At 39.2% G+C, this 27,532-nt stretch overlaps 1 protein-coding gene across 1 annotated transcript in view; it reads right to left on the minus strand.

Moving 5' to 3' along the window:
• Positions 1-27,532, minus strand: part of SLC6A11 (solute carrier family 6 member 11) — a gene marked incomplete at its 5' end in the record, with an annotated part of 84,006 nt that overhangs the window by 15,990 nt on the left and 40,484 nt on the right. The window lies entirely within an intron of this gene.

A 27,532-nucleotide genomic window follows, 5' to 3' on the forward strand; every position in this document is an offset into this window, starting at 1 on the left:
AGCTGCAAACCAAGGGTTCTGGAGCCAGCAGCTGGTGAAAGGCTGGGACAAAAGGAGCAGATATTTTCTGAAACGAGACAGAGCTTGATGTGTTTCTGGCAGGAGTAAATTCTAGAAGAAAGGATCTGTACCAGAGAACATCGTGTTCATGCTTTATAAACTTTGTACCTTGAAAATCCTTTGGTTAGTGATAATTAAATCAATCCAGCAGTATGCATTCATAAATTTGGGGACCAAAAATGTTCTATAGTCTTCTAGCCCCTACTTTGAAAGATGGAACTAAGTGCTGCTGCTTACTTTTTTTCATCTCGTATTTTAAATGTTTCTATGCCAAAACAAGACTAAAATTAAAGCACAAAACCTTTGTTTATTATACCTTAATATTTAAAAAATCCAGATGTCAAAGGTCAGAACTTTTATATCTGTTGTGCTTACTTTTTGCACTACATTAGAGCCACTTTCTAGACATCCTAAGCCTACATTAACGACATGGGCAAACTAGAAGAATGCAAATGCCATCTCAGCATCCAGCTGCTGCTCTGAGCCCTGCACAGAAAAGGCGCTCGCTGGCTGGGAGAAGGGCACTGCGCTCTGCTGTGTCCTGCCAATAACTGCCTGAAGTCGGTACCAACGCTATTCCACAAAACAGAATCAACAAGAACATTTCTTACTAAACACGGAGAGCTCTACTTTGCAAAGTCCAGCTCTCAAAAGCTAGCAATACCCAGATAGCAAGTCTGCCTGGTAACCTTAATTTGGCCTTGTGTGTAGGTCTAGGACTCAACCTTCATTTACATGACTATTCATCTTCCTGACCAAGGAGATGAATCGAGCCCAGTCAAACAGAGGATCCCGTTGTCTGGAGGATCCTTTGCCTCTTTTGTTGCCATGATTGTAGCGCCTGTAATGAATGAAGAGGGATAAAGAAGAAAGAAGGGGGATGTGCTGTAGTGAAGACAACAGAATACTGCTCTGGAGAATTAGATGCTTTTCATGTCTCTGCTATAAGGTTTCTATGTGACGTTATGTCCATAAATCACTCAAAGGAATCCTTTCTCAAATATGCATTCACTGAGTAGTCCTCATTTAATGGGTGTCTGAAGTTAATCACAAAATTACTGAGTGTTCACTGTTGCAACCAAGGTGAGTGAAAGCCATGTATGGAACAAGTCAAAAAAACACAGTATAAAAAGCCAGGTCTACCCACTTCAAATTGAAAATCCCCAAATGACTGACAGCCTCACATTTTCTTCTCACTATATCTCTCTACAGCAGTAAGAAGGGGTCATGCCATACACTGAAAACAAAACAACTGAGGTTTCTGAAGCACATGGACAGTGCAGAAACAACTTTGAAAGGCTGAACCATTTTTGTGAAGGTCACAGTCTGAACAATACGCAGCATATTTACAGGGCCAAGCAATGAGTGAAAAGGATAAAGCAAAATATTGCATTACTGTCCTGAAATGAGCTTTGTTGATACTGCACATGAATGAAGCAGAGAACTTGCGGAAAACCTGTTACATGTTGATGTTTATTATTTCCATAATGCATGGAATATGAATGGACATTACTCACCTGAAGGACTATAATTAGATTCCAGGTTTTTCTCTCTGTGCCTTCCCTTTACTTTCTGTACTCTGTATAGATACAGTACAGAATTTACAGAAAATATAAGTACACAATTTAGACAGCTGGGCAGACAATACAGCCATATATATGGAATCACCGCTGCGGTGTCTCAGTACTTACTACTGCCTTACCAGAAATACACAGCACGTTGTGACAGCCTCCCGTAGCAGGACAGTTGTGTGTTACATGGGATTTGCACTCTGCAGCCCCACAGGGCAGGCACAGCAACCTCTGAATTGCTTCAGAGCACCAAGCAGGGGAACTCACCTCTTCCCAAAGAGGTTTGCACAGACATGCTGACATATTCCCTCTGCTGGGATTGGGAAACCTCAGAGACCAGGATCTATGCATATTCCTGCAGCAGCCTCTCTCAGGAGGGAGCCCTTGTCACTTAGTTCACATAAATTCCACATATCAAATAACGGGGAGAATATTCATCACCACTTAAGGCCGTATGTCATTCCAGAAGTCCTTTATTTCTTTTAAAGCAAAGCAAACACTACTACGCAGCTATTACGGAATTATCCTGTGGCTGCGGGAAACATCTCTCAGGATAAACTGACTGGCACTTCCACAGCTGAACGTAACTCAAAATGTGTAAAATTGTTTCACGTCTGGAGAACATGGGAAAATTTAGTAGGTATTTTCAGCCTGATCCTCCTAAAAGATAGGCAGTTTTAAAAAATATGTTGTCACCTGAAAAGCTTCATCTTACATCCCAGCTAGGAAGCTATTAATGAAATGTGACTATTCTGTCTCATTGTGCATGTCTCTGCATATTAATCTAGAGGAAAAATGCAAGATGCCTAAAATGCGCGTTCAGGATGTTTTGAGCAGAAGTGGGAGGGGTTTGTTTAAAATGTGATACTCTGAAATAATGTTTGTGTCAGGTTCTATGTTCAAATCCACAGGCATCACCTCCCAGCTCGGAGCCTGGGCAGCCCACGTTGCCTCTGCCCGGCAGGATCGACTCTGTGGGCTGGGCAGAGAAGCTCTTGGGACAAACAGCAGTTTACGGTTTAAATTTTCAGTATGTTGCTCAAATAACAGTAAAAATAGGGAAAACAAGCAACAAATAATATTATTTTTCAGAAATGGCCCAGTGCAGCCCTAAATCACCTCCACCACTTCCTATGCTTACTCCTTGTAATGTCTGTCTGTCCATCCCCACAAGCACCCTGCACATGGGGCCGTCTAACTGTTATTCACTGACCTACTGAGACTGCAACGTGACTTTTTTTTCCTGCACTTTATGTGAACACATGAGAATAAGCACCGTGTAACACTAGTGGTACTGTCAGTGTGGCATGAAGTAGGAAAGACCATACACAGGCCTGAAAAATATGGTGGAATTTACACCCCCAAAAAACCAGAAAAGCTCTAGAGAGCAGGCAGTGTCTCGACGATGAAGTATACGCCTAATTACACAAAAAGAAAAGCAGTAGGAATGAATAAAGCTGCTACTGAGCAAGGCTCCCGGCTTAAGCAAGGATGTCCACGTAGTAGCTGTGGGTTCTAAATTGTATTTCACAGATTTCTTAATGGTACCAAATCATTGTGATACTTTGGTTCAGGAGGCAGTTTAGAGAGTTTTCACTGTAACGGCTGAACTAAAAGAACTGCAACCTCTGTGTTTCCCCATACAGAACTAGGAGAACAACCAAGCACTATGAGGATTCTTCCATTAAACAAATGTAAATATTGTTTATCTGTCTTTCCGTGACCTTTCCCATAGTCTACAGTTAACAGATCTGTTAAAATTGATGAACTTCTAAGGGCTGTTAATATCTGTACCCACACACTTAGGTTTGTTTCCTTGAGTACTTCTATCAAAATCAAGGGAATTAATTTCACATGAGTGTCTGAGTACTGGCTGAAATGTGCATCCCAGTGGTGTAGTTTCATCAATATGCACTGGTTTAATTTCATTCTTAACAGCGAGATTGAACACCCACTTCAGCTGCAAAGCTCAAAGCATCCTTAACCACGGAGAGGCTAATGATGATCCCATAATGAAGCACTGTCTGAAAATATGGGAGATGGCATAGGCCAGTTAAATGCTGCACTCACTCTTTAAAGCATGATGTTCCAAATGTTGATAGTCATTTATTTCCCATTTTGTTATCAGAGAATGAGCAATCACTTCAGAGTTTTCTTTTAATTTAAATTATTCATTACTTTTTGATGAATCTCAGTAGTGTTTGTATTTTAAGAAGCAGTTTGCCTTTGGTTTCAAATAGGAATTTTAAAAATAAAGCCTTTGCTGTCAGAATATAATAAATGAAATGTCAAGGTAAAGGCATAGAATTGTTGCAGCTTTTTATGAGAGCAAGAATGCCTGAATAAAACAACCTGTTGCCAAACAGACTTACATAAGAGCATTACTAGAACCAAGTCCTACACATCATGAGAGGTTTAATGTTCATGTGCTGGTGTCTCTCACAATACGTGGGAGGGGGTGCTGACAACGTCAAAAATTCATGTCAGCTACGGAACATCTCCACCTGTACCAGAACATGAGGTTTAGCGTTTTCAAGTTGGATTCTAAAACACATACTTTGTGAGTCTATGGCTGCAAAGAATCATTCACATCCAAGTCGCCTGGGAGTCAGCCACGCGATCTGGATATTTAATGTACCAAACAAAGGTAGGCAAATTCAATGGATGGAGGAGGCCATCATGAGGGCTAAACCAAGATCAGGAAAAAAATATGCAGTGTAGAAAAAGGAAGAGAAGATGTACAGAGATGGAGAGCAAACAGACTGCAAACTAGCCATGGAACTCACATCGTGTGGCCAGGATACAGACCTTAGCTTTGTCTTTCAGGAAAAAACATTGTGCGTTCTTTCATTATCATAGAGATTTAGACATGACAGGACTGTAAGAAACTACAAGAATGTTAGTGCACCTGAACTTGAAGAGCACTCCCATCGGATATGAGGGAATTAATAACATGCTTAATTATGAGCACCAATTGAAGTTTTGGGAGAACCAAACGGCTTTAGAAGAACCTGCCAGCCTTAACAGAGGCTTCCCGGCCCTCCTCCTGCCGCCTGAATTTGGTCGGAGTGCTTAAGGAGCTGCCTTTGGCCATGCCAACTACAGCTCCAAGCACTGCTACAGCAGGTCCCAATAGGTCTAATAATTTCTGCCATGAAACTGCAGAAGAACCCTAAATATATGCTGAGCAAAATATGCTGGAAAAAAATGCAGTTTCTAATGGCTTTGGGAAAAAGCCAAAGACCTGTTTCACTCTGTCCCTTCACCTCAGATAGTCTGGGCTTTTGTTTTCTATCAGTCTGTTATTAAAGACTGCTTTCAGTTACACATGGGACTGGATAGGAGCTGGAATGGAAAACCAAGCTGTCCTTTCTGCTATAACCCCACACACCAGCAGGTGAACACCCAGTCCAGAGGACAATCGGATGGCTGGACAGATGTCACTAAGATATTCTGACCTTGTTTCAAGGTCAGACTGGAACCTTCCTTTCCTCACGATTAATAGGCCGTCATTTTATACTGACATACCAATAAAAAGAGCTGTGATTGTACGTATGAAAAAACTATTAATAACTCAGCTATATTAAACAATGTTCATTCAAAATGGTATGTTTTTTTCTGCAGACATCCTTGCTAATGCAAAAATCCTGCACATGCAGAGGCTCCTGAGCGTAACTGCTCTGAGGGAGCAGCAGGACTCCAGGGCTGGACTCTGCTACTCAATATAATATTTTGATATTAAGAAAATAGAGAGCACATACTCTCTACTGTCACAGGAGAGTACCACGTAGCCTGAAGTCTCCCAAGCTGTGGGCTTTACCATTTTTCATTTACAAGACTATTTTTTCTAGTCTTAGATTCCATGCCTCTTAAGTAACTGACAGGATTATCACAGAGATGAACTTCTGAAGTCACTAGGAAACTAAGAATTATTCTACTGATTGAAACGTGCTGACACAGGATAATGTGCGACAACACAAACCATTACCAGAACATCGCTTAAATTGCTGTTTATTACATTTCTATGCTACAAGTTATATTTTGATGTATATATGAATATATCTTCTAAGGAAAACTATAAAATAGGCAGTAGCGGAGGACTGAACATTTTACTTCTGATCTCATTCTAATTAAAGTAATTTTTTTCCAGCTTTCTCATTATGAAGAACGTTCAACCACATGGCAAACTATGATGTCAGGCATGGTGTAATATAGTTGACAAGAGCAGGACAGAGCACCAGGATGGTAAGTCAGCTGTGCTATGAAGACTGGATAGACAGATATACTCTGCAAGGAAAGCAACAGGTACATGTGTACCTTCTTTTTGGTTTGGGTTTTGTTTGGACGCTTCCTACGTTCCTCGTATGCTAACCACGGTGAACAATGTTCTACACTCACATGACACCCCACCAGAAAAGATAGCCAGAGATTCCTTTGGGATATTTTCAGTTTCAATGCAGAATGCTTTGGCAAATGGATGGGGAAGAGGGCAAAGCAGCTCCATCAGCCCCGGGGACCACACACCGAGCAGGAACGTGCGGCGGTTTTAGATCCCGCTGCAAAAAGTGCACAAGGTTACACTCTGACAATTCACTGCCATCAGCTGAAATCTCCGCTCAAAGGCAGGAAAAAAGAAAATTAACTAGTTTTCATTTATTCTCTAGTCGCTCTCTCTTAATCAACTGAACTTTTTTCAACAGGAGCTAACAAAAATCAGCTGAATGGCTGTGCTACGCAACTACACCAAACACATAGTTCAAAGTACTGCTCTCTTCTCAAACAGCCAAGCACTTAGGAGATGCAGGCATTCAAAGCGCATAAATCCATTCCTTGAATGCATTCTAATCTTTTCCTGACTATCAGTACACCGATAATATCTTATTCCTATTAATCCTCCAGAGAAAAATCAAACAGGGAAGAATAAACTTTGTTACTGTCATTTTCCCACATAATCAACAGTTATTATAATTACACAGTTCCTCATGTTTGAATATAAAATAGCAGAAAAGACTGATTTTCTAATCTTGGTACGTGTTTAGCTTACAAATCTTTTCAGCAGGGTTAACTGAAAAAAGACACATTTATTTAGAAATCAGACAAAAAGATATTTCACAAAATTAAATCAGTTAATCCCAGGGGTCACAATGAAAAGCTTTTTGCTGACTAGGAAAACAGCTTCCCGCTTGAAAGGGGAATCTCAGAACAAGCAGTGAGCAAAACAGACTGTTGCAATGTGATGTTGAAGTAACTTTCTGAGTAGAATATTATTTTAACTAAAGGCACGGGCTAAAGTTCCCGAGAACTTACAAGACGGCTTTCATGATAAACCATCCTGAATGTCACTGCCTCAACAAATACACTTTCAATATTAGTTCAACAGACTTTTGCTACATTCCATTAAATATACACCTTTAAAGAAAGCTTTTAATGTCTAAATTTATCAAATTTAGCCTGAAAATGTGCCTGTCCTCAGGTTAATCAAAAGTGATAACCATTCGTTCATGTGAAAGAGAGTTTAGCATGATGTTTTACAGCACAACTCCTCCAGGCTTATGCAGAAGGCAAGAATAGTACTAAAATATCCCTGGGTTATCTCATGGAGCCTCCGTCAGCTCCAAGGAATGGTGGCTGAGGGCAGTGCTGCGGAGCCTGTGTTCAGAGAAGTACAAGAACCTGCTGGATCCAAGCACGCTGGCACCAACTGTGCTACCTAAAGTAAATAAGCTCTTTAGCCCCTGCCCCCTGTCCCCAAATGTCTTCTGAGGAAAAAAAGCAGAAACAATCTTGTTACTCTCTCAACTCAATGGGAGGTGTCGTGAAATGGGAAACTAAACCCAAACAAAATATGAACTGTGTATTATGAAGAAGTAGCAAAAAAAAAAAGTTGAGCTTTGGATCCAGGGCTTAGTTTGTTTCTAAAGTTTACTACCCAGGGTTTTTGAACAACACGGCTTCTGAAAGCACAGCCTTCATTAAAGCAGGAAAACACAACTTAAACGGCCAGGCAGAAAATGGCTGAATTAAGCTCTTTTTTCCCCCTTCTTAATGGCAGTGATTCTCAAAAGATTAAAAGTAGGTTAGGCGAATAATACAACAGCTATGTTTCTAGTGTCTACCTGACAACAGCTTTTGTAGAAGTGAATAATTACATGAAAATCACTTCCTTTCCACCTCTCTTCGGGATTTCTGTGGGTTGCTAGGCAGTCTCTCTCCTACCTTCTGCTAATGTTACTTACAGACGGGATGAATACAGTATATTCATTACGAGAATGGGGAGCTGAGGGGGAGAAGGACCTAAATACTTGAAGTTTTGTTTATTCATTGCTGCTGTTGGAGACCAACACTATAGCTCGGATTACTTTACACATATTTAAATGCTAATTTTCCAAGGCACAATTCTTAGCCAAGTACCACCCTGATAAAATGGAACAGGACCTTCCTCAGCCCAAGGGCCACACTAATAGTATGTTCCTGTGTCGCCAGCCAGTGTTGAAAGTCAGGTGCTGGAGCAAAGCGAACTGAGGTTCCTTCTGGCACTCGGAAAGATTCTTTCACCCACTCTCACTGCTTTTTGTGACTGAGGTAATGTTTGTTACGACACTGGTTGACCTTCCTGAACTCCTTAATCCTAACTTTAGGAGATACTGTGACTGCCTTGGCATGATTCCAGAACTAGCAGCCACAAAGTACTGCTGGTCTTCCCTGTTTGTATAGTTGTGACTGCACTCATATAGGTTAGGGTGTATGTACATTAAAAAGAAATAAACATTGTCCAAAAAATGGTTTTCTCTGCAGAGTGCTAAGATGATGAGGGACTTGAACGCTCGAGATTTCAGGCAGCAGGAATGCAGCGCGGTTGTGGGAAGGGCAGGGAACCATGTGCAAGGCTTTCTGGATTTTTAAAAAGCGTCTTTGATTTCCAGGCTCCCATTGCAGTCTTTGGAGCCTGCAATCCACGTGGATGATGGGCTTGAAGTTACCTTCTCCTGGCCCACCAGATGACACAAAGGAGATCAGAGGCTTTAGATCCACCACACAGTCAGCATATGCTGATAGCAGGATTCAAATACACAAACTAGCACTCCAATTAAGAGAAATCCTAACCTGGCAAGAACTAAGGTGCTAAACATATTGCATTTTGCATCATTATTTTACCAGTTTCTTACCCATTGTCCCTTTGGCTTGGCTGACTGCTGAGGGCAGGTAGCTGCACACCCTGTGTGCCCCACACAAATACACAACTCTGCTTCCAAATTTAGTATCATTACAGAAAGAACAGAAAGTAAAAGCTCCCTGCTGTAAAGCTGTTATTTCATTAAATTGCAGTACAGTGAGCTAATTTATTAAATGAGCAATCTCTGCCACCTACTTCACCCACACTCCGAAGGGCACAAGGCTCGGATGCATTTAATGCCGGGATGTTTGTTTGTCTATGTCCATTTCTAACGCCTGTACTATCTCAGTTTCTAATGTGCATCGCAGACCTCAAGAGAGCTCTGAATTCCAGGACATTAAATACTGAGGTGACTTCACTTTTCCCCAGAGGCAGACCTGAAAGTCTGTTGTTTCTGCATGGCACTGTCACCAAAATGACACCTGGGAGATTTAAAAGTGTCAAAGCAATAACACATGGCTATCTGATGTTCCTTGTTAAAGAATTTAATTTTATTTAACAGCATCAGGCTACGTTATGCCTTGCTGGATTTCTTCTGTGCAGATATACAAAATCCCACAAATAATTTTCATAGGATTTTTCCCATATTTAGAAAGGAAAAAAAAAATCCAATAAAAGAACAAATATTTGACCAGGCCTTTCTTTTTCTGAAAGTCAATATTAACATTCCAACTTTGCCCAAAGGAAAAGTCCCATCTACAATGGTAGTTATGAGTCAAGGAATCTCTCAAAACTATCTTTATGATAAAACTTGCATGTTTTCTTTTGCAGCCAGTAGTTACAACTCTTACTAGAAGACATGTAAGGAGAGACTTATCTCAAAATACAGAATTTTCCTTTGAATAATACACCAGTTTTCCCTTACTTTAGTCTGGAGCATACGGGAAGGAGATGACTGACAGTATAAGATATACAGAAATACTCAAGAGATATTACTCATATAAAAATATTTATGTCCCTATGATAAACATGATTTCTGGGGGGAAAAAATAGGTCACCGAGTAGAACAGTTCTTTTGTGTCTGAATGATAAGAAATGAAAGCTGTCTTCAGCAGACAGGTAGCTTAAATTTGGGATTAGGTCAAGCTGGAAACCTTTTTAAAGAGGCATGGATAAGAGGCAAAAATATCATTAAATATCAATATCTCTTGGGAGCAGCATCTGTTTTTTCATGCATTCATTTCTGTTAACTACATACCAAAAATCGCTGGGGTTCAGCCCATCAGGATGGTCTGTGTGGTTCCGGGGATGCAGCCTGCGTGTGCTGACAGTTCTCACTTACTGAACAGCCACCGGCCCTCAGGAAAGGTAAAGTCATTGAGTGCTGGAGCATCCACATGTTCCAGCTGTGCTGCAGAGCTCTCAGAGCGTGCCTGGAACGCATCAGTTTTGCCTTCTCATACACTTGCACTAAGTAAAGCTTCAGGCATTTAGAAATAAAAAGTTGGATTTTTATTCATTCTGTGTATGATATGAAAAACAAGCAAAACCAAAACAAATAAAAAACCACACACAAAAAAAGCCATTGCCTTTCTTTCTCTTTTTAGTAGAGAGTTTATTTTCAGTGTCCTATAGACACCAGACTTTACCAGGTCTCTTAGTGGGCATGTTTGGGAGATGAGGCATGCTTAAAGTAATTTCCTATTAGCGATAAATAAAGATGCTCAATTTTTTTAAATAAACGCAGGATGTGCAGTTAACTAATTTCTAAAATGAAGGTGTTGATTAGTGTTGCTCATTACTATCACCAAATGCTCTCAAAATGAGATATTTGGCTGTTCCCCACATGGACTCTAATGCCTACGGACAGTCAGAGGAGTTTCACAGTATTTACCCTCAGTTGCACTGAGGGATTGATGAGAGGTCATCCTGACTCATTTCTGGAGCATTCTGAATCCAAACCCAAATGTTTTTAAGGTCTTTTTTTCTTCAAATATTCCATTTCCATAATATTTAACAAAAAGCAGGGCTTGGGGCTGGTTTGGTTTTTAGGTTTTCGGGGCAAGGGTGAGGCAGGAGTTTTAACAAACATCGTCGGGGTTCCATATCCTTCTTAAACTGATCACGTCAAGAAACCTATTACAGAGCTGCTGGACTCTAGTATCACAGTGACAAAACAGATCCTTCTCTGACAGCTTTTTTGTTTACTCCTGTACTTTCTCAAGATTCTTGTTCAGAATCCTTGAAGCCGGGGGAACAGTGGAGAAATTAAATGCAGTATTTAGCCCTGATTGCAAATACTTTAAAAAAGAGTAAATGCTTTGGTCATGGATCCTTATTTAAAGAATTCAGTTCACTCAGAAATTAAGAGAGAACTATATGTATGTTATATAATGTTAGGTTAAATGTTATTTAATCTAACTTCTTTAGAAACAATAATTCTCAAGCATTCTTTTTAAGCAATTTTCTTAAGAATACTTATCTTAGAAACTGTGCTTTTAATGAAGTAACTAAAAAGTACAGAGTTTGAAACAGCAGAAATTACAGTTATAGGAGACTTACTTGATCTTGAATTCCTCCTGTTATTAACAGCAGCCTAAACCTCATATTAAACTAAGTTTTCCGCAAGGGGGTTTCCATTCATTTCTGCAATTTAGACACTGTCCAAGTACCAAATGCTGAATGCTAAAATGATACATAAGCCCTGACTGAAGCGAAGCTTGACTGAGAAGTAAAATGTTGTGTATTGTATATGTGATATTAGTTAAACAGTGATTGCTGTAGAGTGCTGATCTAAAGCTTTCAGATGTACTGATGAAGTAACTTAGGCCCATGTATTACTCATACCCGGTAATAACTAAAACACATACTAAGCATTACTAGAACTAACTGACATAATCATATCAAACTGCATACAAATCACTCTTAAAATAGAGGCTAGATTGCTTGAAAGATCTATTTCCTCATCTTTGAATACTATACTAACTGACAAAAAGCCTTTTGGTTTGTATAAACGTGCAACTCCAAGACAGCCAGGCTGTAAAATCACACCTGAAAGATGATTTTGGAGAACACTCTTTTCCGGTTAGGCAGAAGCGGATCTCTGGTGGTACTGAGACGGTGGCAGCCACGTAATTGTGACCCATTCTGTGGTCGGTGTTTCTATGCTAGACGGTTCCCCAGCAGGGCCATGGGATATGCCTGCACAATATAGTGAAGTCTGCACCAGTTTGTTAAGCAGCCTTGCAACAAACTAATATTTAAAACACACTATTGTCCTGTAAAGGCCTATGAAGGAAACTCAAAACAGAAGAAAAATAATGTCCTACCTCAAGCAGTGACTGCTTTAAAATGGTACCATTTATTTTAAACAGATAAAGCTTCTGCAATATTAGGACACCAAATTTAACAAAATTTCCTATCAATTTTCAGGGGCCAAGATTTTACCCTGCTAGTTTTTACAGAATTGGGATTTGTGAAAACAATAAATGCAACTAAAAGACTTACTTATTGGCTTTTGTTGCTTGCAGAAATATTTATCAAGCTGAAGTTTGAAAGATGGGAAGAGTTAATATATATTCTACTACTCAAATATAGTGTTTTGTAAATTATGGGCTTCAGGACATCACATGCAGAATAAAATAATTTTTTAAAAAAACACCCTAAATCTCTTATATCGTAAAGAATTTAAAATCAAGCTGGGTTGGAATAATCAAACTTACAATATAAATTCTCATCTAAATAAAAAATACCCTTCAGGAACATATCCAGATTTTCTAAGCAGTAGTCAGAAGTTTATTTTGCACAAGCTTATCTGTGTTCATTTTATCTTTGTTCACTTCAGAAATCCCTTTCATGACAGAAAAGATTCTTTCAGACTGCAGGTATCTTTCAGAAGGAACTCTAACGGTGGCGTTTAGGTATTATGATGATTGCAGTAAATAAAATAAAACAAGCATATACAGATTCTCCCTTGCGTACACTGTTGGCAAAGACAGAGAAGCTCCCCATTTACTCTCTGGTCAAGTCAGTCTGATAATACTCTTGATGTGCAGGTCTGAGAGATCAGGACTTGGTATGTCATGTATACCCAAGGGCTTCATTCTATCTTTGCATATGCACACAGCGATCACATTAACTCCTGATTCACTGAAGAGTTTGTGTCAAGGAATATATGAAAATATTTTGGCTGTATGTACCAGCACTATAATATTTTCTTCTGGGTTGAAGATCTAACAACTCTATTTTCTTCCTTAGAGGGGAGCGTGCAGAGACTGACAGGCACCGTCAACACAGGGAAAGGGCAGACGGAGCTGAAACAGCTCTTCATCTTTACATAGTTTTATTTGTTTTTGCATTGCCTACAGTAGAAGCACCAGCATTAAAGGCTGTTTGGGCAATCAATGCACTCAACATTTGATTCGCACTTTCTCAGATAAGATCACTTTACATTGCTGCCTTCCTCCAGCTGTTTTGAGGAAGATGGCATTAAGTCTCAGTAATCTTTTTTACGGCTGTAGCTCCCACTCATGCAACCTCTTTTTCCAGTGACTGCAGTCAGCAAGAGATTACAAGAAAATGATCTGTCTCTGTTGAGTCTTCACGGCGAGCAGAGAACAGCAACTATAAGAGCACAGCTTCCTACCGCAGAGCATCGCCTTTCTCCAGCCACTGCCAGAGGCATCAAAGCCCAAAGGCAGATGAAGCAAAGTCTGCAGTGCCGACTTGCCCAGAGGTGGAGCAAACGTTCCCCTGCTCACCCACACTGGCATCGTGCTGCGGGGGGGCCCCTCACCATTGGAGTCTGGCCCGGCTGCTGGAATTGTGCCACAGGCAGCTGCATTTCAAAAATCAAGAAAACAATCAAGTTTTGATAGCATTACCACTAAAGAATTCAGCTCTATTTCCAGAGCCTGTTCCCTTTGCTTCTTCTGTTCTTTCTATATTTGGCGTTGGAAACACAACTAAGCTGCTGGTAAAGCTTAGAAACTGCACAAATTATAAACCCCAAGCAAGAGAGACTATTGCACCTAAAGTTTTTTGAAGTGGTCACCAACCACGTGGTTGGAGGTGATGTAAGCCTAGGTTGATTTTCAAAAGCATTTTGGAGAAAATCAATTACCAAAAGCTCCTTAAGAAATTGCGCATCTGTAGTTTATGCCATTGCTGGAAAAATAACTGATGAGAAGACAGGAAACACTGGATAAAAGGAATACTTTGCACAGTGGAGGGAGGCCTGCAGATGAAGTTCCTAGGAATGCAGTTTGAAAGGAGTAATGAAAGGTAGCTGTTCCTGATACAATTAGCAGACCTCCAGAACTTGTGCAAAGAGATGCTGGAGATACTAAAAGTCTTTGTGAGCACTAGAGGAGACCAGAAAACTACATGGAAGTGAAACCCACTGAGGGTTTCTAAATGTGAAAAAAAAACCCCACACAGACCTCAGGAAATCACCTGAGCTGAAAACACCTGGCTGTCCAAAGAGTTCAAGGGACAAAGACATCATCATCCCCTAAGGATCCCCTTAGGTCTCTCGCTGGACACAGCATAACGAGCTACATAATCTTTGTTCTAGGTGAGTTTTTACGTAAAGCATCATCTTACACACTTTCAAGCAAAGAGCGTATTGTTTGATGCTTACTTTAACACTCCCTGTTCTGCAGAAGAAATTATCATGCCAAGTTGATTGCCCATTCCACTAACTAACATTACCTACTTGTTTTCTCACACTCATTTCTGTAATTCTCTTCGTCTCTCACCTGATAATGCCGGTACCCAAACAAGAGCTATTACATTTTCATGGCCGTAAAACTTCTGGCACAATTTCCCTCACCAATCCATGCATAGGATAATGAAAATGATGAAAAATTGCTATCAAAGGATTAAAGATACCAGTGAAAGTATGAATCTGTAGGAGTCAGAAACGGATGTGTTATTTCCTATTGAAACAGGCGTGTTCTGACTAGCTGGGATATACTTCATCTTATTTTATAGTAGGGACAGAGGAGACTGCAGCTGCAGGGTGGACACCCCAGGACAGGGAACTCACCAGTAGAAGCTGGACAGAAACTCACCAGCAGAGACAAGCGGGAGCCACAGGTTATATGTGGGCTCTTGTGTTTAACAGTTCACAACTGACCTACCCGTAATTAATTGAATGAATTTATACTTTTGGCCTCCCACATCCTCTAGCAGTGAGTTCCACCATTTAGTTATTCATTGTGTGAAATAGCACATTCTTTTGTATTTTTCTAAACCCACTACATCTCCATTTTTATAGACCTGTGCCAAACCCAAGGCAGGGCTCCAGCAGGACCTCCTGAGTTACTGGCTGCCAGCCACACGAACAGGGAATAGCGCCTTGGCTGCAGAGCCAGGATGGCTGTGCTCCAGTTTCAGGTCTTCGGCTTTTGCTCAAAAACCCCACCAGTTAGCGCTATATACTGCCCTGTGAGCTACCATTGCTACTTAATGAGCAGACCAGTCTTCCAAAGAGCACCACAAATACGATACAGTTCTCTGAAAAGCCACTATCTACTTCATTGCCTACAATACGACCAAAAACTGTGTTCCAGCTTCCAGCTAATATCCACTGAGTACCCCTACTATATTTATTTTTTAAAATATTTGTTGCCTAAAGACCAAAAGGAAAGGTGAAAAATATGTTTTTAAACTTAACAGGAATATCTCTAGAAAATCCCTCAACTAAAGCCAGTATTTAACAAACCAATTAAAGTTACCAAGTGACAACTTAGTGTCCATCATGTTGCTACACAAATCAATGCGTAATTGAAGACAGCGCTGATTTCACGCTGCCCACATAATAATCTAAACATTGCCCTTCACAAGCACAATAAAAGCAGAATGCTTAGTTGGAATAAATAATAAAGATGCTATTAAAAGTTAATTATCTTTTTAAAACAGTAATCTCAAAACAGAGAGAACTGAAATCTCATGCAACATACTCCTTCAAATATTGATACTGACAATACAGGTCAACAATGCAAAATAACAAACAAGTAGGTGTATAATGCTTTTATAATTTTATCACATTTTAGTCACTCAACCTTCAACAAAGCTATGGAATGTGGATAATCCCATTCCAACTGAGCAAAAGTTGCCCCGGAAAACTAAGAAAAGCCATATAGTTAATCTAGATTATTATCCACTTCACTAAAACATCTTAAACAGTCTTTTGACTTGAGAACTGTCCTGTTCGATTTAATATGACTTAATAGAATGGAAATTATTCAAATTACTATCAAGAGAGTCAAACACAAACATTTTTTCACTTTAGCTACTTATGTACAAAGGATTCACATTTGGATACAAATAAATAACAAAGTAGGGCTACATTAAACCAGCGCAAAGGTAGCTCCCTGCCCTCTTAATTGTTGCCAAAACCAGATGCCCAGGGAAAGACTACTCAAACATTTACCCAGCCAATAAATTCCAATTTTATTCTAGTTAAAGTGTATCAAAATGTCATATATAACATGATACGTTCCAACGGCTTCAGTACAATGCAATGGAAACGCTCTTCAAGGGTGGCTTTCTATCTCCATTGTGTGCACAGAAGCCTAGGAGTCCTACCATCTCCCCTTACCCCTGTCGCCTACTGTCTGGCTGGGGTCACGGGTAACCAACAGGTTTTAAACCTGTTTCTCGGAGAAACTCTCAGGGCCAGAGCATCTTGGCCCTTTCCTTTGGTCCAGCTTTGGTGTTTGGTGCCCTCCTTTCTGCCATTTTGTACAGCCACATTCAAACTACAAACAAATATTTTCATCCAGTTGTTTGACTGTAGAAGTAAAAGAAATGTGCAAGGATGCACAGAACTGTCTGCATGCCATAGAAATGAAAAGCCAATAAATGTCTTCGAGCAACAATTAAAGATAAATGGATGTGCCCCCACCGCGTACAGCAAACCCAAATGAGTTAAAACAAAAAGCTACATATTACTTATCTTTCTCACTCAAAACAGAACAGCAATTCTAGGAAGCAAAGTAAGAATCCATTAAGGTTACCTCACAGCTAAACCTTCGGGACATCAATTCTGTGGCAACACTGCCCACCATTAAAGTGTTTCAGAATACTGAGCATGAGAGTCACCTCCTCAGTGAGTGCATGCCACTAAACCATCTCGATTTACACACTGCAGGCTTCAAGACTCCATACTCACAAACAGAAACTCTGCCTCATCCTGTAGCCTCTTCCTCCCTGGTTTTCATCAAGGATTAAGCACTAAGCAAGCAACAGTCATAAACGTAGGCATTTTATAGAATCATAGAATAACTAACTTAAGATTTACATTAATCTCTCTCCATACTCTTATCTTGCATGCAAGTCAGAAGCCTCCATTCCTAAACGTAATGGCCAGCTAGTGGTATTTGCCACAAACAAGCATTGCTGTCGAGGGTGTGCGACCCAGACTCCCAGGAAGGAATTTGGTTTGATACATAAAAGGGTGAGTAGACCAGCTTCATGACTTGTTTAATGGATTTGGACATATCTGGTTCTGTGGATGAATGACCATGGCCTAGCTTTGCAACTGGCAGGGCACCATCTCATCGATGCAAAGATGATAACTTGGTATGTACCACCTGATTACGTGTCTCAGACTTAATTACTACTGAATGGCGGCTGGAATTTGCTTGGAACCAGACCATGAGCCTGGCAACTACCCAGGGTTATGTGCCAAGAATCTCTGAGATTCCTCTAACAAGCTTAGAGCAACAATTTATCCAATCAATCTCAGATCTTAAGATTTTATTTATTTATTTATTGTTAAAGGGGCATTTTGGGTGTTCAAACAGATACAAAAATCAGAATGAGTTCCCTAGATAATTTTCATCAATAAATGCAAGAAGGTAAAGTAATAAAGTAATAAAGCAAATTTGTTTTAGACCTTCAAGAATAAACTTAAGATCTTTTTCTCATGATGGATTTGTCTCGGAGGAAGTTAATTTGGGAAACAGACACTGTACTGCTGATATCTCAGGCTTATGTTAATGCTTATCTGAAATGTTCAAAGAGCTGATGTGCTGGCAGGTATTTTTACACACACCCAGCCAGGAGCATGAAGCGATATACAGGTTGTTCCAACTCACAAACATCTTTCATGCTGTGTCTGTCCTTCAGAATCACTTCTTGTGTGTTCCCTCTCCGTCTGAAGGACGATTTGCTTCTGTCCAGTACTTCCAATCTACAGTACTCAGTATGACAGGATGGAAAGAAGGCAAAAAGGGACTGCATTTTTGTTTATTTCTTCCCCTTTCCCACTTGCTGCCAACTCGGTCTTGCATTCTTCAACTCTACATTTTGGTAACTTACTTTGGACTCTTACTTCTACTTACATCTGTATGACTATGCAGCTAAAGTAAAAATTTAAGCCAGTGTATAAAAAACAAACAATAAAACACCTCTCTTGGACCTAAAGAGAGCGCAATATTAATATTTTACTGTTCAGAATTGTGTTTGATAGACTGCATTCTTTAACAACTGACTTAGTCAGGGACTATACGTATTAGCTTTTTGTGACATAAACTACTTAAAAATCTGCAGGTAAGTGGAATGACATAAATACAAAAAAATTCAGTTATTGGTGACATATCAGTACTGAAAATCATTGCTTGGTCAGCCTCAAAATATCCAGGAGAGCAAACCAGCCCCTGTGTTAGTTACCTCAGTCTCGTTCCCTCAAGCTGAGGTTCCTGTCCTTGCCCCAGCTATAAGACCGTCATCATTCCAACTGCTCTACAGAATTAGTGCCAGAAGGAATTTATAAGACTGATGTAAATGGTGGGTGACCAAACTCCACTTCCAAGACACATTTCTCTCTCAACTGATGAAAGAGGCAGCCATCTACAAACAGGGAACCTTGCTTACACACACCAGTTATATATGCAATGTTAAACAACTCTGGATCTCTTTATCTACTTTGTTGTGAAGATACAGAACAGATTGTTTTAGTCTGTAATCCCTAGTCATACACTGCATTTTCTGCCTTCCTACATAAAATAGTAACTCACTGAAGGACAGTGCCCCAACTATACCTTTTTCAGGGCTTTAAATGTTGCAATCATTTTCCACCTATGTTCTGCTCGCCTTCATGGATGGATACACAAGTTCATTTAGACCTCCAGGCTGGGAAAGTACCAGCTTTCACTATACCTTTTTGTGAACATCCCTCAGAGTCACCATGTTGTTTTATTATTTTACACAAAGGGATTTAGAGTATTTTAAAAGCATGAGTTGTTTTTAGAGTGACAGGAACTGTATACCCAACCGGCAAATTCGAGTAAACAAGCCACTCAACGTTCACTAAAATTGCGCTGTGAGCCTAGTCCTTTTTACAGAGCGCTGGGCAACGAGAAACCTTCCACTTATGCCACAGAGCTGGCAGAAACTTAAAGTAAAACCGAGTTCAAGATAAAAAAAAAAGCTCAAAAAATGGCACTTAGGAATGGTATTCAGGACCTGCACTTCTTCACACTAAGGGGGGGAGCTACTGAAAGTATTGATACTGATCAAAGGTTTCATTTCTCGGAAGAACGAAGATTCAGTTCAATTCACATTTTTTGTAGATTTGTGTGAAACAGTAAAAGTATTTGATCAAAAACCAAATGTTTACTTTGAAAAGTCAAATGCTATTTTTTTGTTTTTAAATTAAGCATTTGATTTTTAAATTCCTAAACAATATTTAATTTCAAAATGTAATAATAATAGTAAAAAAAAAGAATAAAAGAAAACAACTCTTTAAAGTAAAAAAAGCCACTTTTTAAAGCTGGAAAAGACCATTAAGATCATTGAGTCCAAACGTTAACCTGGCACTGCCAAGTCCACCACGAACCCATGTCCCTAAGAACCTCATCTCCACGTCTGTTCAACCCTCCAGGGCTGGTGACTCCAGCACTGCCCTGGGCAGCCTGTTCCAATGCCCCACAGCCCCTTCTGGGAAGAAATTGTTCCTCATATCCAATCTAAACCTCTCCTGGGGCAACTTGAGGCCATTTCCTCTCATCCTGACGCTTGTTCCTTGGGAGAAGACACCAACCCCTTCCATGCTCCAAGCTCCTTTCAGGCAGTTCAGAGATCAGAAGGTCTCCCCTCAGCTCCTGTTCTCCAGCTGAACCCCCCAGGTCCCTCAGCCGCTCCCATCACACTTGTGCTCCAGCCCCTCACCAGCTTCATTTGCTCTACTTTGTACGAGCTCAATATATCAATATGTGAATGCAGAACTTAAGTGCAAAATCACCAGGACCTAGATTCTGCCTCACATTCTTTACAAATTCAGCTGTGCTTGCTTGATTCAAGTGTTCTCTGAAAAGTTCACATGGGTTGACAATAAACAAACAAAACATTTGTGAACCTGTATTCCAAACTCCATCAACATCTGATAACTTCCTGCCAAGTTTGTAACAAATTTACTCAATGCATTTTATTGCCCCTCTCTTTATGACAGTCAGATGCTTTCTTTCCTTATCCTTATTTACAGTCCTAAATTGAAGTAGTGGTGTTTGGTTGGCACTGGTGTGATAAAACACATTATCGCCCCTGTTCTCTGATGGCACAAAAAGATCTTCCAGCCAGGATTCTAGTGCAAGTGGTCACAGAATGCTCAGTTTATTTGAGCTGCAGTGTTTAATGCAGCTGTCTATAAACATCTGCATGGGAAAATATGTTAACACATAGAAATCTAGAACTGCGAACATAGTCAATGAAGGTATCTTTAAAACATTATTGACCTTTACACGAATTCTGTACTCCAACATTTTCTCGAATTTAACACAGGAATAAATTTAATTCTTAAAAGACCCTTATTTCAGAGAAAATCATATCAACTGTATCCCCAAGACATGTAACAGCAGAATGTGAAGAAAACATGTTGACTATCCAATCTCTCATTTATCTTCATGGACAATTTGGTGATATAACTTTAGTGTGTATAGATATGTGTGTGCGTATAAACATTTTATAAAGCATAAGAAACAATTATGCTATGTTAAAGTAGTCAATAATCAATCCAGCTTCAACAGCCTAAACAGAAACTATGCTAATCCAATGGACTTACTTTATCCATAATGAAGGAATAGTCCAAAACTGCCTGTAGACATTCAGAGTAGAGAGCATCAGAAAGTCACTCAATTTTTTCAACAGTAAATAACAGATTCTCTGCAAGCTGCACATCATTCTGCTAACATAGTAATCTTATATTTTTCCTCTTTTTCTCTCATTCCTCCGGAATAACAGGATTAACAAGAATCCTGTAAGCAATTCTTAAAATAACTATATATTTCCAGTGACTCTATTTATATGGCATCATATACTCACTTGTGACTGTCCCAGAAATAGTTTGGAATATTTATTTGCTTCACTTACAAATTATCCTCACTGTGCACAAGGTCCCTTATTATTTTTATTATTATTTATTATTATTATTATTACATCATCAATATCCATATATCACTTAGTATTTTTGTAACAATTTTCGATGTCATCTGAAACAAATTAATTTTTAACAACAGCTTTTCTCCTGCTAGGAAACTCCATTTCTAGAGCAGCTGACAGGCTGGAGCCATCCATACTACTCACATTTCTTTAACTGTTCCAGAGAATGTTAATTTATGCACAAAGTGGCTCTTCAAGTTTATCTAGTACTTATTTTTGGGTTCCATCATTGTAAACAGTGAAAAATCTCTCTGTGTTGTGCCAATACACTGAGCTAATGTGTGGATCCTGTCTCCCTCCAGTGGCATATTGCACTAGCCATAAAGCCCAATATTAAAGAGTTTCCCTGAAACTCCTATGATGTCTCTCCATTGCCAAGGTTGCCAAGGGGTTGCATTGATAGCTGAAGGAGATTTCATGTGGTCTCAAAGCCCCAGGAAAATGATGAAATGACCCCATTATTTCAACAAGTCTCTTCTAACTGCCAGAATCTGGTGTTGCCTGCTCAGCTCGTTGTTGCTTGAGTAGCAACAGCAAGAGACACAAGGGAAAATCACAGGGAGAAGGAGGCAAACTATTTGTTTAGGGCTTGAAGTAATTCTCTAAAGCAATAAGTGGACTTCTGAAACCACACTTGCTACATAAAAAATAATAGTCGCAATATTATGATGTTGAAAATAAGAGAGTTGTATATTGAGGCATAAAGGTATGTCACGTTCAAGTGTATAAGCCAACAACTTAGCAATGATGTATTCAATTTAGATTGTGCCTTTCCCACACCATACTCGAATATATCTAAAACCTTTTCACAATGTAATAACTGGGCCGTGAACAATTACTAAGCTGTTCCATGCATTGAAGAGAGTAATTTTTTGTCATAGGAGATGACTTGGAATGTCTTCAGCCCATGCCTTTCGAAATCTATGTGCCCAATTGCTGTACTACAGATCTACTGTGAGAGAGCGTAGTATGTACGCTCCTTTGAGCACGTGAAATGCCACGTGCTCCCAGGTTTGTCTTCAGTCTTTCTTTGGGGAAAAACAGAATAATATCTGTCCCAGGAGTGATTTATGACTTTGTTAAACACCTCTGCCCTTTCAGCAGGAGCACTGCATTACAGTAATTTGTTTGTCTTCCTATTCTTTAAAACCACATAAACAACTGGCAATGCAAAAGCCACAGTACGCAATCAAATGAAACAGCTCCTCATTGTGGAGATTAGAAACTGCACTGTAGGGCAAAAGGTTTCTAAACATTGCACTACTCTCTGTCATGTGCTTACCTTACAATTTCAAATCTCAATAATTTGTGATGATGGTGCAAACAACAGACTTTGAGAAGTAGTAATTATTTTTCAAGTTTATATTTAAGAAGTTGGGGTAGGAGTTTAGCACTTAGCAGCAATATGAGAGCCTCACAATCAACAGCAATATTTTTTTCCTTTCATAGAAAGAATGGTTTGAAATTTAGTTTCTATATCAAATGAACAAAGACTGCTTGTTCAAAGATATATGCTGGAAGTGGGAGTTGTAGTTAAACAGACACTAAATTCAGCTAAGGATTTTCATATCCTATGGCCATTGTACGAGTTTCTGGCATTTCACTCTCTTTTAAATTTACCCCAACTCACATGTGTGTGCACCACAAGTGCCTGGTTCAGAAAGTGAACACCTGACGAAGCAAACAATTCAGAGAATGGGAATAAATAGGTAGGAAAAAGAAGAATAAGTTCCACGGTTGTTAACAGAACTGCCTGAGTATGATGAGAACTGGACATCACCCTTCCCTCAATACTACCACTTTTCTGAAGTTTGTTTTGTTTATTTTTTATTTTTTTCCTCTCCTCCTTTTTTTTTTTTTTTTATTTTTAATGGCTGCATGAACTCTTATAATGGTCAGAAATGCAGTAAATTGCTGAAGGTTTACTATTCTTAGTGGTATTAAAAGGCTGGTAAAATTTCAGACATGCAACCCACCTCTGAAGCATTTTTTCAGGTGCTATGCTTGAAAACTAGGCTTACCATCCAGCACTGGATGCATCCTGTGCAGCCAGGTTTGCATTAGACTGCAAGTTCATCACTTGCCATATTCCAAACAGAATATTATCTGGAAATTAGATATCATTTCATTGCCAATATATAATAATTATGATTAGTATGCTTAGATACAGTACAAATCTAAAATCCCCTACTCAGGAATCCATACAGTTCTCGTGATTTTCTGAGGATGAAACCACCCCAAAATGAAATCACTGTTTCTCTTTTTTTTTTTTTTGAGGGGGGGGAAAGAAAACAGAGCCCTAACATTTCTGTTTAAAAGCAACAATTTCCTTGACGTTCAAAGCTAGGAGAGAATTTTTATATTCTTCTGCCTTTGAAAACATGAGTTTCCCTCGGCCTCAAGGTGGCGATACAATTGTGAGAGTGGCTTCCAAGGCTGCATGTACTAAAATCAATCTGGGTTACTTTATTTCTTCTGCAGTTCTTGGTAAAGAAGCAGAGTGGCATTACTGCTGCAACTCCCATCCCTAAACCAACTCTGCATTATTAAACATTGGAAATAAAATGTTAAGGGAATACACATTCTCAAATACTTTTCCAGTTTGGATTTTCAGAATAGGATTTAAGAAAATATCATCTCTACACCTAAACAGTCTTTCCAAATGTTTCTCACATATATGCAGATTATAATTAGCCTAATAGCAATTGTTTACAGTGTTGGGGAGTAGCATCTTTTTTAAACGTATGATTTCACATATATGCTCAAACATACTAATATGATGCTATGGAAGGAGTAAATAACGAGCAGAATAAACTCCTGCTAATCTGAAAATTAAGCGTTATGTAACGAAAACTATAATTTTCAGGGAAAAAAAAGGTGCATTTATTCTAAGTTATTTTCTACCCCCCAAAAAAAAAAAATTCCCTAAACCAAGCTATCCAATGTACTAAAATGTTCTTTTTCTCTATAAACATACAGACCAGGAAAACTTAGCCTAAGTGCCACACAGAAAAACGCAGGACAAACTAAACTGTTGAGACACGTGGCAGTGTAAGGAAAAGAGTCATGTTTGCCGAGTAAGTGCAAGGGTTTTTTCAGGTTAAGTTGATGCTCATTGCTGTGCATTCATGTTTTGCTACTTATTTTCAAGAAGAAAGATCCAGGGAGGTACAAGCCAGGCAACCCAGTTTCAATGCCAGGGAAATGTATGGCTCCCTAATATTTGAAGTCTCTGAGCTGAGCTCCCAGAGGTGAATTGTAGAAATGTTTCTGCCATCAGAGGCTTCATCACAAGTTTAACACTTCCTCGCTGCAAGTAAAATATTCAGACAAAATTTAAACACAATCGTAACTGTGACGGCTCAGATTTCCCTGTGCCTTATATGTAATTTGCCCTGTCATTCAATTATCATGCTTAACGTTCATATGAGAGTATATCAGAGATAAAGTACAACCTGTATTCTTTCCACACAGAAATGCATTCTCATGTGAAATTCAGTCGCAAATCCAGATGAAGTCTGTTCAAGACTTTGGTAAGCACTAAATGTTCAGAGCAGACTGCAATTCTGGTTACGTTGACATATTCATCCCTACAGCTGCTATAATGAATATCTTCATTAAAACAATACTCTTTTTTTCAACAAGCACACAGTAACTCGGCCACTTCCTAGCATAAAAGCACACAATAAACAATAAGGCTTTACTTCTACTTTCCTCCTAATTTTGAGAATCCACTGCTACATCAGGGTTTAAATTTACACACATATGCTTTCCAGATCTTTTACCATAACATTACTCCTCGATCCATCAAACTGGTACATCTGCTAGTCCCCAACTGATTTAACCTTTTCCCTGCACAAATGTTTGGAAAATCATGTTGTAAGAACTAAATGTTTGCCTAAAAAAGGACCAATGTGTACCACACGTAAGCACAATTACATATTAAGTGACTTAAATCTGTTGAGGGACAACCAGAACCATATTCTGAGTCAGACTCACACACAAAACCCATAGCAATCCTATTAACTCTGTAAAATACTTCTTTCATGTGAGTTATACCTCAGGAAGGACCTCATATGTAAGCTATAAACAGCACCTGTATCTTCCAGATTGGGGCAGGACATACTTCAAGCCAATTTGAGCATGAAGGCTATAGAGACCTCACTGTTGATGAAACAAAGCATTTCTGAAGTTTAAATATTGTACTCTACTATTATAATGAAGTGATTGGTATGAGCTCTACAGACACACAGGACAAAAGATGGCATTTTCAGACGAAGAGGATTCAGTCTGTTGAAAAGATAGAATATAAAAATGAAATAGAGAACACAGCACTTGAAAGCTAAGAGGAGCTGAAAAGAAGATGAATAGCTGCTTAGAAAGCTATAACGAACCACGGAATGCAAATTACACAAAGACAAAAGATTCAAGAACTTCAAACTAAAGTGAACCCTGAAGAGAAACTTAATTTATTTAATCCACAGTAAACATAGTTGGCACTGTGGCTCAAGTACTGCTCCCCTAATGCAGACACAGTGCTCTCCCTGCAACGCTATTTAAACAGACCTCCAAATCAGGAGGAAAACGACTCTGCTAGTGCACATGCATTATGCTTTGATAATGTGGAGAAATCCAAACAAACAAGAGTAAAGATGAAAACTGGAAGAACAAATGCCAAGGCTGTCTTCAGTTATCCTATACTTGCTTCTTAGCAAAAATCTCTATAGCAATTTTTTTTTTTTTTAATGCAAAAATTCGTGGGTTTGAACATTATTAAGTTCTACATTTCCATAAAATGAAAAATGTCTAATTATTTATCTTGTTACCATTAAATTGCAATAAAAATGAACCAATACCATTTTACTTTTTTTTAAAATAAGATTTGTCAAATTCTATTTCAAAGACTGAGAAGCCAAACTTCCTTTATTTCTTGAAAACTGACCAGCAATCCCATCTGTAACTCAGAAATCTTCCTTCAAAAACCACATTGATTAGTCTGAACGAAGTATTTCCTTTTCAATGGAAGAGCATTTTTTCAACACAAAAATAATTCTCTAAAACCATTTCATAACGCATACTAAAGTTATCTGTATTAGTGTTCACAATATCTGTTACAGTCCATTCTCCTTCAGCTTCTTTCCTACGAGGAGGTGCATAAAATACTAAGTACGTGTAAGAAGTATGACAATGTGTCAGCTAAAGTCTCGTTGAAATGCAGAGGAAAGTTGGCTCCTTGAAGCAATCCATTAAAGCCTGCTCAAAAGACATTCCAGTATCAGCTAAGCTATATGTGCAGGACAAACAGGCACACGCACACGTGCCTTTTAAGTGCTTTGTACTTCAGAGGCTTAGACTACTACTATGTACTTTGGAAATTGTCATGGCAACAATGCATTCCTTTACAAACAGAAACAGTATAGTAAATAAGCATGTAAAACCCCTTGTAGCGTGACAATAAAGTTGCTAAAGCTTGCAAGCTCAACGACAAACAAGCAAGGGTCTCAGTGGCATGTGAAAAATCCACACGCAGGGCAAAACTCTGCTCTCACAGGCTGCTGGACGAGTGAAGGGATCAATGTTTAGGTGGCAGTGCTACCTCCTATTCATCGAGGCTGATAGAGCCCACAGACCGAGTTGAACCACGGGGTTCAACTGAAAGTGGGCTGCCTTGCTACATTTACTACAGCCCAAGTCTATTATATGTTGCAAATAAATAACTCGGAGCATGTCAGAGAATTCCGTTGGTTTGCTCTGTTACTGTGCTTAAGGCCCCAGGTGACCAGGTAGCTGTTGGAAACCATCGCACATCACCGACGGTCTAACACCAGTGCCACAACTCTTCTTGCACTTCCCAGCCATGCTGACACAGAAGGAGGGACACGTTGAGCCCGAGAGTGGGAACATGATTAAATTTTCATCTGAAATTTTCAATATTTTAAATGAATATTTTTCTTCCTGGCTAGTTTGTTTTTTTTTTTTTATATAGAAATATGACTTGTTTAAGGTGAACTTTACATGAGTCATTTCAGACACTTCAAAGAAGTAACCTGAAGGGTCCCTTCTATTTTCTTTTGCAAAAAAACACATTTTCAGTAAGCAGAGGATAAAAAAATATTATGCTGACACATCTTCAGCAAGCAGATTAAAAAAAAATAATAATTTTGACAAATATTCCCAAGCTTGCTTTCTGTCTTTTTCTTAGGGTCTATTTAATATTGTAATAGCCTTAGGAGTTACACTGTGTAATGTCTTTTACATTGCCAAACCACTTAAGTAAAATGCTGTCTGCAACCTGTCAGGTTTTGCAGAGCTTGTATTATTTTCCCTCTTTGATACTGGG

This window comes from Nesoenas mayeri (assembly GCF_963082525.1).
Source record: "Nesoenas mayeri genome assembly, chromosome: 10".
NCBI lineage: Eukaryota > Metazoa > Chordata > Aves > Columbiformes > Columbidae > Nesoenas > Nesoenas mayeri.